This window comes from Heptranchias perlo, unplaced genomic scaffold, assembly GCF_035084215.1.
Source record: "Heptranchias perlo isolate sHepPer1 unplaced genomic scaffold, sHepPer1.hap1 HAP1_SCAFFOLD_44, whole genome shotgun sequence".
NCBI classification, from domain to species: Eukaryota; Metazoa; Chordata; class Chondrichthyes; order Hexanchiformes; family Hexanchidae; genus Heptranchias; species Heptranchias perlo.
This window is the reverse complement of record NW_027139453.1, coordinates 5,795,842-5,810,109: the sequence shown is the minus strand read 5'-3', so window position 1 is coordinate 5,810,109 and position 14,268 is coordinate 5,795,842. Positions and strand designations below refer to the sequence as shown.

Genomic DNA, 14,268 nt, shown 5'->3' with positions numbered 1-14,268 from the left:
CGGCTGTGGAACTTTATTCCGTCTCATATCTCACCCTGTGCTCCTCGATGGGTTTAGCGGGTCCCAGCAGGTTGGCTCTCCTTCCCGACGCTTCCCAAACCCAACACTGGGAAATATGTGACAAAGACCGCATGTTCTATACATTGTAACATCGGAACAGGAGCAGGTCATTCAGTCCCTCGAGCCTGTTCCGCCATTCAATGAGATCAGGGCTGATCTGTATCCTAACTCCACTTACCCGCCTTAGCTCCATATCCCATAGTACTCATTGCTGCCAAAATCTATCGATCTCAGGTTTAAAGTTATTGATTAAGCGAGTAACTATTGCTTTTTGGGCGAGATATTTCCACACATCCACCACCCCTTTCCGAACTTCTCTACTGAATGACCTGACTCTGATTCTAAGGTTATGCCCCCTGGTCATAGACTCCTCCACCAGCGAACAATATTTATCTCGATCTACTACATCAATTCCTTTCAAAATCGGAAAAACATCAATCAAAACACCACTTAACCTTCTGCGCCTGCGTGAGATCACAAAGACGATCTGCCAACATCGCGCCTGTGGGAGAGTCTCAGTTACCCCTTCCTGTCTCAAAGCTCTGATGTTGCTTTACTCTGTAAGCACACACTCCCTTTATTAAATGCTCCGAATAACGCTTGGTGCGATCCTTTCCGTTGATCACATCTTTTTTTTGTCACCAAGCAAATCCTTTGCATTCTGTTCTTTTCATAAATCACATTTTGTTCCACTTTGTCACTCAGTAACATTGACCATTTTAACATGTTATTAGCTCAGACCTCTCTGTTTATTCACGGATTTCTTGGCTTGCAATACCCAATTGTTTCCAATTGGGAAAATTGTACCTCACTCATGTCTTATTTGACTTTTGCCAATCCGTGTGCACATTTATCTCCTGAAAATACCACCCCAGATTTTAAAACCCTTTCTTTTATCTCATTGTGTTACAACCTCCCTGTTTACCCCCTGGAACCTCTGTCAGTGATGTGACCCATTCGGCCTTTAACCTGTTCTTTATCCATCTGGTATTCAGCCTGCCCCACAGCTGGTCCCGTTGAATTTGCCTTCATTCCAGCCGATTCAATTGGGCCAGTTCCACTTTCAGGCGGGTCATTTCCTGTTCAGTATCATAATCTTCAAAAACCCCTTTCTTTATAAATACAGGTGGGATCATTTGGTATTACAGGTTACTTTAACCAGCAAATCTCCGCGTTGTGTTTCTCCCAATCCGCCATCTATTGCCCTGTTCTCCCGTTCGCTCAATTTAACATTTGTTTCTTTATACTGTCAGCCTTGACTAAGCGGTTGAATTCTCGATTCTGAGCCAGACGGTCATTGTATCGAACCGTAATCCAGAGATTCGAGCATATCATCTAGGCTGACACTTCAGTGCAGCACTGCGGGTGTGCTGCATTGTCGGAACTGTCACACTCCAAAGACAAACGGAGGAGGAGTATTGTGTCAACATTTGGAGCGATGCGGTTCGCTTCTGTGTCCTGCATGAGATAATTGGAAATGCCACTTGGATTCCTGCTTCTGGTTAGAATATTAATGCATATTGAGAACTGAAATTAATGGAACAGTAAACTGCATAAAATGCAACATTGGCATGCAATAATTACAGGTAATTGTGTTGAAAATGCACTCGTGTAAATATTAAGATGATAAATATAAGTGCAGTGCAGTTGTAAAGATAACTAGTCTGTAAAAAATTGTTTTGAAGATTGAGTTTTCTACATTTTTGTTGAAATACACAAATTTCAGCTCACTGAAAGGAAATATTTCCAAATAACATCACAATAACATGAATACAATGGGCTTTGACTTCTAATAGTCTGATATCATTGACCATGCAATGTTCCACTAAATGCATTGATTCGTATCGAAATCAGACGAATTATCCACTAGCCAAAGTGGTCGGCGATTGATTTTGTAAATATCCGAATACAAATGGGAGAGGTTTATCCTGGTACGTTTTTCACCAATGGTGCAGAGAAAACACAGACGAGGAAATCCCAACGTGTTTTCCTATCATCAGTACGTCCGTTCCCATCAGCTGAGATCGCTGATCCTAAAGTACATCAGAAGACAATAGAGGGACACTCTGGGACTCAATGAGAGATTCACTCAACTGTGCCAGACGGGCGTAGGATTCAACTGTAATTTCAAAACAATATATTACAATGTAACTAATTGAACATTTTGTGAGAATATAAATTGTACTTGTAATCCTATTCTAACCGGCAGAAACTGCGGCACTAATACAGAACTGGAGATGTTAGGAAAGGAGACACTGACTGTTCAAAATCATGAACGGTTTTGAAAGAATCAATAAGGACAAAGTGTTTCCAGTGGAAAAAGGGCCGGTAACCATAGGACACAGGTATAAGGTGATCGGCAGAGCAGCCAGTGGCGACATGAGGAAATATTTTTTCACCCAGCGAGTTGTGATGATCTGGGATTCACAGCATGAAAGGATGGAGGAAGGCAATTCAACAGTAACTTTCAAAAGGGCATTAGATAAACACTTGAAGGGGAAAAACACAGGGCTGTGGGCAAAGAGCAGTGGAATGGTCATATTTTGATAGCTCTTTTGAAGATCCAGCGAGGCACGATGGGCCGAATGTCCACTTCCGGTGCTGTACCTTTTTTGATACTATGACTGGAACTGAACCATTCGCGGAAATTTTCAGACATTTAAAGGCGTGTTTGTGATGGGCCAGGATTTGTCCTGTGACTCTGTCAGTAATGACAGGAAGCAGAAGGTGCAAAGTCTCCTAAACCATGAGCACATTCGTTTGATCTGTTAGAAATGTTCAGCGTGGATAGTAGACTGAAAGTTGTTCAATAAATAGACTCGTCTAATATCATTGCTGGAGTTTGATAGAGAATATTTGAATCTTGGTAACACCGTACCACGTACAGAATCAATAGCCGACAGAAGCCTGGATAGTTTGGGAAATGACAAGAAGAGAAACACATTTAAGCAGGATTTACAGAATTATTAACTGTATATAGAGATTTACCAGCCACACCAATAGCAGCAAAGATAAGCAAGTATTTTTATTTATCAATCAATGCATTAACAAAGACACAAAAAGTTAAAGCACAGAATTCCATTAAAACTGATGGTAAACAGGAAGAATAATATTAGAGTTAAACATGATTTATAGAATGAATAACTGGACGTAGAATCTGACGATGAACACCAGCAGCAGCGAGGAGGGGATAGTAAATCTTCTGTATATCCTGAAATACTTTAAATATTTGTTCGAAAAAGGTATGGAAAATCGATCTGCGAATCCATGATTGTAATTCTGTGAGAGTGACTGATGGCTTTTATGCGAAAGCAATGAACTGACTGTATGAGTTCACACAGCGAAGGGAGCTCCTTATTTAAAGCAGGGAGCATTAATCACAGGCATTTAACAAACAGACTTGTTGTCACCGTAATACTTTTCTACAACAGAATCTAGCTTAACATATAATACACATTTTTAAATTGATGGTAAGCGAATGCGAAATATTTCAACTGCCCATAAAATACCGAGGAAAAAACAGAAAAAAACGAGTTCCTCCTCCTGTGTTGAGCTAAAGCGGAGGAAGAAATACGAGATAGTGAAAGAAAAAAAGCAAGGAATGACAGCGGAAAAATATCTGGATCGCAGAAACTGGTTCTCTGTTTTAATCCATCCCAAGATATCAGGGTACACATTTCACGATAAACAACTCTTCCTAAATTGCAGAATCTTACCAAGCACGGATCCCGGCGATGGAACGATGAGCTGCTCCCAACTCAGGCCTTAAACGAGAACAAGACAACAACAACATGTTTCGAAAGAGTGACCTCACCCAGACAAACATATCATGGTGTTTACAGAGGGGGTGGAAAAATAAAAGAAGCAAAGGATTGGCACCAAGGAATCAAAGGAAAACGTATAAAATATTAACAAATGAAATAATTAGCGTGGAAACATCGGAACACTCCATGAAACCCATTGCAAACTTTCGCATTCTCGCAAAATAAAACTGTAAAGTTTAACAGTCTCATAGAAACACCCTGTAAATATGTATAAACTCACACAGCTCTCCTATAGGTATAAACACAGTGAGAGAAACAACCTGTCACTATTTATAGATTCAGACAACTAACATATAGATATAAACATGCCGAGAGAAACAACCTGTCACTATTTATAGATTCACACCACTAACATATAGATATACACATACCGAGAGAAACAACCTGTCACTATTTATAGATTCACACCACTAACATATAGATATAAACATACCGAGAGAAACAACCTATCACTATTTATAGATTCACACAACTGTCATATGGATATGGACAAACACAGAGAAACATCCTGTAAATAGTTATAAGTTCACGCAGCTATCATTGAAGTGAGAAGTGTTCCATTTTTAAAGGGAGAAACAGGCGAGGCAATGTAAAAAAATTGGTACAATTTTTAAGTGGGTGCAGGACTAGAGCGACCAGAGGGTTAACATATAGAAATCTTTGTCGGTCGCAAGACAAGTTGAGAAGGCTTTTAAAAAAAATGTGGGTTCCTCGGCTTGAAAGAGAGGCATACAGTACTAAAGCAAGGAAGTTATACTAAACCTTTACAACTCACTGGTTAGGTCTCGGCTGTGGTATTGTGTCCAATTCTGAGCATCACACTTTCAGAAGTATGTCAAGGCATTGGAGATGAAGCAGGAGAGAATTACTAGAATGGTTCCAGGGATGAGGGACTGCAGTTATGTGGAGAGACGAGAGAAGCTGGGATGGTTCTCCTGAGAACAGAGAAGGTTAAGGCGAAAATTAATCGAGGTGTTCAAAATTAAGAGAGGGTTTGACAGAGAAAAAAATGAACAGTTTCCACTGGCAGGAGGGTCGATATCCAGAGTACACAGATTGAAGATAATTGGCAAAAGAACCGGAAGACAGATGAGGAGCAATTTCTTTACGCATCCAGTTGTTATGAACTGGAATTCACTGCCTAAAAGGGCGGTGAAAGCAGATTCAATAATTACTGTTAAAAGGGAATTGGATATCTACTTGAAAAGGGGAGTGGCCTTGTGATTACTCAACATTGCCGACAGACCCCATGATGTGTCATTTCTTCAGCTCAAACCTCTTACGGATTATGACCATTATCGTCCTCCCTCAGCTGATGAATCAGTACTCATTCATGTTGAACATCATTTGTTGGAATCGCTGAGAGTCGAAAGAGCACAGAATGTACTCTGGATGGGAGAATTTCAATGTCCATCATCAAGATTATATCCGGATCATCCCAGCGGTGGATACGTTGAGCTGGCATCGACGTGGCGAGCTCACTTCTGGGAAAGGACAAAATGTCGGATGCGGAGTGGGCGTGGCAGCAGCGTTGGAGGCGGCCATGTTGGGTCATCATTGTCTTACGCGGCGAGGTCACTTCCTGTGAGTCGCACCGAGGCCAGAGCCCCTGTCCCCTCTCCCTTTCTGCAGACCTCCATTGTTCTCAATGTCTGGGTGTCGCTTTGCTTCTCTCACAGCAGGGGATTAAGAACAATGTTGAAGAGCTTCAAAAGGGTTTAAAAGGAGACTAATGTTATAAAGTGGATTAAAAAGAGGGTTAAACGGGGTTAAATAAGTTACTGGTTGAAATGGTATTAAAGAGGTTAAAAAGAGGGCTAAATAAGTTAAAAGGTTAAAAAGGGGGTTAAACTTTTAAAAGGGGGTTGGAGGAAAAAAAGTGGTTCAAGATGTTAAAAGGTTTAAAAAGGACAGTTGTAAGCGGTTTAAGGAGGTTAAATAGTTAAACGGGCGGTAAAGGGGTTTGAAAGGGGTGAGGAGAGAGACTGTGAGCGCGGTGAGAAAGAGATGGGTTTCAAAAGGAACCACAGTCGGAGAGTTTGGAGAAAGACGGTCTCTCCAAAAAATGGGTTTAAAAAGGGGCCAAAATGACTTAAATAGTAGGGTTTAAAAATCAGGTTTAAAAGGGATTAAAAGGGGTTTAATGAAGTTTCAAATGATAAATTAAAGTGGATTTAATAAGGGGGGATAAAATTGGTATAAAAAGGAGGTTTAAATAGAGGGTTCAGGGGGCCGATTGAACCTTGTCTTATTTGCGATTCTATATTTTAATTCTGGACCAGTGTGCGATGCTCATTTTCTCTCGTGCTCTGTCTGAGTTTGTGTCACACCTTTACTCTGTTTCTGTTTAATTCTCTCCCCCTCTATCTCTCTGACTCTCTCATCTATCCCGCTCTATTTCTCACCACTTCTTGCACTGTGTGTCTCCCTTTCCCTCTCACTTTGGTACGGTCTTTCCCCTCACTCTTTGCCGATGAGGGAATGCCATCGCCTGGTCCATTCCCACCTTTCCAGTCATCGTCAGAGAATCAACTGCAATTGCTTCTATTCCCGCTCCCGCACATTTACCCCCGCAATCCCCCATTGCTCTCCCCTTGGCCCCCGCCTATTTATCCTCTACATGCTGCGCCTCGCCGAGATCATCCGAAAACACAACGTCAGGTTCCAGACGGCCTGTGGCGATCAAGCGCTCGTAGGGATGTCGCTTTTTGATCCTTCGATGTTGGCTGTTCCTATCATTATGAGGTACAATTCACCCAGCGCTGGATTGTTCACACGCTAATATTGAACCTTAGCTCCGATCAGACCGTCGAGAGAAAGGTTAGTTTCACACCACTTAGACCTGTTGTTGCAATAGTATTCCTGCTCAGTACTGGAGGAAACAGTTCAGGCTGCTGACGAGACCCAGCTGCACATCCCCACCATCTCTCCCGACCCCTCCACTGCCTCTCATTTGTTAGGCTGCTTCTCCGTCATCCAGCATTAGTTGAACAGAAATTTCCTCCGATTAAACGTCGGGAATACCGAAGCCATTGTCTTCGGTCCCTGCCACTAAATCCATTCCCGAGACACCGACTGCATCCCTCTCCCTGGCCAATGTGTGAGGCTGAATCAAACCGTTCACAACCTTATCGCCCAAATTGACTCTGAGATGAACTTCTGACCCCATACCCTCTCCATCACCAAGACCGCCTACTTCCGCCTCTGCAACATCGCCCGTCTCCACCCTTTGCCTCAGCTCATCTGCTGCTGAAACCCTCATCCATGCCTTTGTTACCTCCAGACTCAACTACTTCAATGCTCTCCCGGCCGGCCTCCAACCTTGAACCCTCTGCAAACTTGAGCTCATCCAAAACTCTGCTGCCGGAATTCTCACTCGAATCAAGTCCCGTGCTCCCATCACCCCTCTGTGTTCGCTGATCTTCATTGGCTCCCGGTCCAGCAACGCCTCGATTTTAAAATTTTCATCTTTGTCTTCAAATCCATTTACGGCCTCGCCCCACCTTATCTCTGAAACTTCTACCAGCCCGACAACCCTTCGAGATCTCTGCGCCCCTCCAATTCTGGCCTCTTGCCTTTCCCCGATTTTCATCGCCCCACCATTGGCGGCCATGCTTTCAGCTGCCTGACCTCTGAAGTGCCGTCGCAAAACCTCTTTGTCTCTCTGCCTTCCTTTCCCCCTTTAAAACGCTCCTTAAAACCTCCCTCTTTACCAATGTTTTTGGTCACTTGTCCTCATATTTCCTTCGGCGGCTCGGTCTCAAATTTTGTTTGATAATCGGTCCTGTGAAACGCCCTGGGATGTTTCACTACGTTAAAGGCGCTGTATAAATGCGAGTTATTGTTGTTAATATTCACCTATATCTCTGTCAGGGTGTTAACCCAAAAGCAGGTATATGGAATTAGATCACAGATCAGCCAAGATCCAATCAAATGGCGGAGCAGGCAAGAGGGGCTGAATGGCCTACTCCTGTTCCTGTGTTCCTATGTAGCGATTACCGGATGTTCACTGGGAATGTTAGTGATAATCTTATGGTTACTGGGAATGTTATTGATTACTTTTGTACACTGGGAATATTAGTGATTACCGGATGGTCACTGGGAATGTTGGTAATTACCCAATGCTCACTGGAATTGTTAGTCATTACCTTATGGTCAATGGGAATGTTAGTGATTACCGGATAGTCACTGGGAATGTTAGTGATTACCGAATGGTCACTGGGAATGTTGGTGATTACCGGATAGTCACTGGGAATGTTAGTGATTACCGAATGGTCACTGGGAATGTTAGTGATTACCGGATAGTCACTGGGAATGTTAGTGATTACCGAATGGTCACTGGGAATGTTAGTGATTACCCGGTGGTCACGGGGAATGTTAGCGATTACCGAATGGTCACTGGGAATGTTAGTGATTACCGAATGGTCACTGGGAATGTTAGTGATTACCGTATGGTCACTGGGAATGTTAGTGATTAGCGTATGGTCACTCGGAATGTTAGTGATTACCGTTTGGTCACTGGGAATGTTAGTGATTAGCGTATGGTCACTCGGAATGTTAGTGATTACCGTTTGGTCACTGGGAATGTTAGTGATTAGCGTATGGTCACTCGGAATTTTTCTGATTACCTTTGGTCACTGGGAATGTTATTGATAACCGTATGGTCACTGGGAATTTTAGTGATTATCTTATGGTCACTGGGAATGTAAATGATTACCCGATGACCACTGGGAACGTTAGTGATTACCGGATGGTGACTGCGAATGATAATCTTCACTGGATCGTCACTGGGAATGTTAATGATTACTGTATGGTCACTGGGAATGTTCGTGATTACCGTGTGGTGTCTGGGAATGTTATTGATTACCGGATGGTCACTGGGAATGTTAGTGAATACCGTATGGTCACTGGGAATATTAGTGATTACCGTGTGGTGTCTGGGAATGTCATTGATTACCGGATGGTCACTGGGAATGTTAGTGATTACTGTTTGGTCACTGGGAATGTTTGTGATTGCCATATGGTCACTGGGAATGTTATTGATAACCGTATGGTCACTGGGAATTTTAGTGATTATCTTATCATCACTGGGAATGTAAATGATTACCCGATGATCACTGGAAATGTAAATGATTACCCGATGATCACTGGGAATGTTAGTGATTACCAAATGTTCACTGCGAATGTTAGTGATTACCGTATGGTCACTGGGTCGTCACTGGGAATGTTAATGATTACTATATGGTCACTGGGAATGTTCGTGATTACCGTATGGTCACTGGAAAAGTTAGCGTTTACCGGATGGTCTCTGGGAATGTTAGTGATTACTGTATGGCCACTGGGAATCTTCGTGATTACCGTATGGTCACTGGAAAAGTTAGTGATTACCAGATGGTCACTGGTAACATAAGTGATTACCGTATGGTCACTGGGAATTTTAGAGATTACCGTATGGTCACTGGGAATGTTAGTGATTACCGTATGGTCACTAGGAATGTTAGTGATTACTGTTTGGTCACTGGGAATGTTTGTGATTACCTTTGGTCACTGGGAATGTACTTGAATTTCAGATGATTACTGGCAATGTTAGTGATTACCTCATGATCTCTGGGAATGTAAGCGTTTACTGGATGGTGACTTGGAATTTATTTTTTTAATGAATGGACCCTTTCATTTACTAGAGTTCATCGGATGATCCCTGGAAAATGACGTGTTTACCCGAAAATTACTGGGAATATTACTGTTTATCACATCCTCACTGTGAGTGCAAGTGTTTACCGGATGTTGCCTGGGAATGTTAGTTTTTAACGGATTGTCCTTGGGAATTGAAATGTCTACCGGATGGTCACTGGCAATATTCATAATTATTGGTTGGTCACTTGGAATGTAAGTATTTACTGGACGATCCCTGGGAATGTAAGGATTAATGGGACGATCGCTGGTAATGCAAATGTTTTCTGGACGATCCCTGGGAATCTAAGTGTTTACTGGGCGATCCCTGGGAATGTAAGTGTTTACTGGTCAATCCTTGGGAATGTCAGTGTTTACTGGACAATCCCTGGGAATGTAAGTGTTTACCGGACGATCCCTGGGAATGTAAGTGTTTATTGGACGAACTCTATGAATGTAAGTGTTTACTGGACGATCTCTGGTTATGTAAATGTTTACCGGACGATCTCTGGGAATGTAAAGGTTTAACGGACGATCTCTGGGAATGTGAGCGTTTAATGGACGATCCCTGGGAATGTCAGTGCTTACTGGAGGATCCCTGGGAATTTATTTTTTACTGGACGAACTGTGGAAATGTAAGTGTTCACCGGACGATGCCTGTGTATCTCAGTTTTTGCTGGGCGAACTCTGGGAATGTACTCGCACTCCTTCCACAGACAAGTCAAATTAGATTTTACGCAGGCAGATTTGTGTTATGGCCCAGTTTAAATTTGAGACTCGCTCTCTTCATACCACTCTGGGATGAAACCGGGGTAGAGTGGATTGGACACAATCTTAAATAGATTTGCGTTCTGTTCAGAAAAGCCTCCGTCTCATCCCGTTATTTTATGAATTTAATAATTATAGTGAAGGGATATTTCACCACATTTTTCAATTGGTGTCTGAATTTAGTCTGGGTCACTGCATAAATGCAAGTGTTTGTGCTACAACTCAGAAGTTGCAGCATAAACCCTGATTCTTGTACAAATGCAGGGAGAGGTATAATATCATCGCGAAATTTCAACATCCGGTTCCATACAGATTGCACCATAAGCATTGCCCATAACAGTATGAAATTCCCCGAGATAACAAACAGTAAAATTATGGATTTCCTTCGGTTCACCATCTCTGGATCACTCGCACTCTCCCCGCTGTCGTAGCCTTGGAGTCTCCGACGGGCTCTGTTAGCCACTAAAATGTTTCTGATGATTAAAGCATTGAGCAGCAGAATCAGAACAAACGGGACAAACGGGGTGAGAATATAATGAAGGAGTTCGATTGCTGTCCACAGTTGTGAATCAGAAACTTCGGGTGTTACATTGCAAAACCACGGATCATTATCAAGACTGTATTTACCCGCATACATAAAGTACCAGGTGATGTCCTTTGAACAGCTCAGCACAGTCACTGTTCCGAGAACCACAGCCGCCGTTTTCTCGGTGCAATATTTAGTTTTCAGCTTTTGGCAACAAATGGCCACAAATCGATCAAAGGTAAAAGTTACGGTGAACCAGACAGAACAGTCTGTGGCGGCATAAAGAAGGACAGCGTGGATATTACACACGGGGAAGTACAACAGGAAAAGGAATCGTTCGGAATAAACAATCGGAATCTGCCTCAATATCAGATCAGTGATAACGATCAGTAGATCCGCCGCTGCCATGGACACCAGGTAGCGAGTGACACATTTGGAGAGACCGCACTTTCCCCGAGACAGGATCACAATCGTCACTAAGTTAACTGTAAGGAAGGGAAATAAACAGGGAAATTATACATCAGGCTGTTAACAAAAACAACAGTGTGATGGAGCTCTGAGTGAAATCTGCAACTCATTCCTGACATTCAATAATAGAATCTAATTCCTTTCCCTTTGGAGCTGACGAGAGGTTTAATTGTAAAAATAATCGGTGGAATCATTAAATAAATGGGAACAAATACACCATGAAAGCAATAGGTGGAAGATCAATGAGAGATTAAATGACAGCTGCCCACAGCCCAGCAGATAAAAACACCACCCGAGGTCACAGGGACTGAAACACCAGAACCTCTCAGGAATCCTTCGTGTCCCGGGATCAGTCAACATTTGGAGCGGTGCGATTCGCTTCTGTGCCCTGTATTAGGGAAGGGGAAATGCCACTTGGATTCCTGCTCCTGGGTGGAATATTAATGCGGTTGCATAATATTGAGAGCTGAAATCAATGCAAAAGTAAACTGCAGAAAATGCAACCTGGAAATACAATTATTACAGGTAATTGTATTTAAAATGCACTCATGTAAATGTTGAGATAATAATTACAAGTGCGCTGCAGTTGTAAAGATAACTAGGCTGCAAAAAGTGTTTTGAAGATTGAGTTTTCTGCCTTTTTGTTGAAATACACAAAGTACAGCTCACTGAAAGGAACTTTTTCCAAATAACATCACAATAACATGAATAAGAATGTGCTGTGACTTCAAATAGTGTGATATCATTGACCATGTAATGTTCCACTAAATGCATTGATTAATATCGAAAACAGATGAATTATCCAATCGGCAAAGTGGTTGGAGATTCCTTTTGTAAAGTATCAGAATACAAATGGGAGAGGTTTGTCCTGGTGCGTTTTTTTGGTTGGAAATCTTGTAGAGAAAAATAGACGAGGAAATGTCAATTTTTTTTCTCATCCTTAGTCCCTCAGTTCCCATCAGCTGAGATCGCTTATCCTCAATTACAGCAAAAGTCAATAAAGGGACACTCTGGGGCTCACTGAGAGATTCACTCAACTGTGCCAGACGGACGTCGGATTCAACTGTAATTTCAAAACAAAGATGGGAAATAAACATATTGCAATGTAACTGAATGAACAGTTTGTGAGAATGTAAATTATACTTGTAATCCTATTCTAACCGGCAGAAACTGCGACACTAATTGAGAACTGGAGATGTTCTGAATGGAGACACTGACTGTTCAAAATCATGAACGGCATTGAAAGAGTCAATAAGGACAAAATGCTTCCAGTGGAAAAAAGGTCGGTAACCGGAGGACACAGATTGAGGGGTGATCGGCAGAACAGCCAGAGGCGACATGAGGAAACATGTTTCACCCAGCGAGTTGCAATGATCTGGAATTCACTGCCTGACAGGATGGAGGAAGGCAATTCAATAGTAACTTTCAAAAGGGTATTAGACAAACACTTGAAGAGAAAAAAATACAGCGCTATGGGAAAGAGAAGTGGAATGATAATATGTGGATAACTCTTTTGAAGAGCCATCACAGGCACGATGGGCCGAATGTCCTCCTCCGGTGCTGTACCTAATAAGATACTATGACTGGAACTCAACCATTACCGGATAATTTCAGACATTTAAAGGCGTGTGATGTGCAGGATTTGTCCTCTGACTCTGTGTAAGTAACCATAGAGAGCAGAAGGTGGAAAGTGTCCTAAACCATGAGCACATTCGTCTGAAATGTTAGAAATGTTCAGTGTAGAGAGTAGACTGAAGGTTGTTCAATCAATAGACTCGTCCAATATCATTGCTGGAGTTGGATATCGAATATCTGAATCTTGGTAACACCGTATCAAGTACAGAATCAATAGCCGACAGAAGCCTGGATAGGTTGGGAAATGACAAGGAGAGAAACACAGTTAAGCATGATTTTCAGAATTAATAACTGGATATGGAGATTAAACAGCCACACCAATAGCAGCAAAAATATGCAAGCATTTTTATTTATTAATCAATTCGTTAACAAAGATAAAAAAAAGTTGAAACAGAAAATGCCATTAATAACTGAATATCTCAAGGTAAACAGCAAGAATAATATTACAGTTAAACATGGGTTATTGAATTAATAACTGGACGTAGAAACTTACGAGGAACACCAGCAGCAGCGAGGAGGGGATAGTATATCTTTTGGATATCCGAAAATACTTTTCCTATCCAAATTTGTTCCAAAACGTATTGTAAATCGAGCTGCAAATCCATGATATTAAATCTGTGAGAGTGGCTGATGGTTTTTATGCTGAAAGCAATGAACTGACTGTTTGAGTTGACACGGCGAAGGGAGCTCCTTATTTAAAGCAGGGGAAAATCCCCACGTCACACAATTAAGCGTCATTGTAACTGGCATTAATCACAGTCATTTAACAAACAGACTTGTCACCATAACAATTTTCCACAACAGAACCTAGCATAATATATACTACACATTTTTAAACTGATGTTAAGCGAATGCGGAATATTTCAACTGCCCATAAAATATCGAGGAAAAAAACAGAGAGAACGGAGTTTCTCCTCCTGAATTGAGCGAAAGAGGCGGAACAAATACGAGATAGTGACAGCGAAAAGCAAGGAATGACAGCGGAAAAAAGCTGGAACGCAGCATCTGGTTCTCTATTTTATTCCATCCCAAGCCATCAGCGTACAAATTTCACGATAAATAACTTTTCCTCAACGAACAGAATCTTAAAAAGCTCGGATCCCGGCGATGGAACGATGAGCTGCTCCCGATTCAGGCCTTAAACTAGAACAAGACAGCAACAACGTTTTCTAAAGAGTGACCTTACACAGCCAAACATATCATGGTGTTTACAGAGGAGATGGAAAAATAAAAGGAGCAAAGGATTGACACCAAGGAATCAACGGAAAACGTTTAAAATAGTAACAAATGAGATAAATATCCTGGAAACATCTGAAC

At 42.0% G+C, this 14,268-nt stretch overlaps 1 long non-coding RNA gene across 1 annotated transcript in view; it reads right to left on the bottom strand.

Annotated features, from left to right (window-relative positions):
• The window catches only part of LOC137312864 (uncharacterized), a 1,008,715-nt gene that overhangs the window by 298,170 nt on the left and 696,277 nt on the right, over positions 1 to 14,268 (bottom strand). The window lies entirely within an intron of this gene.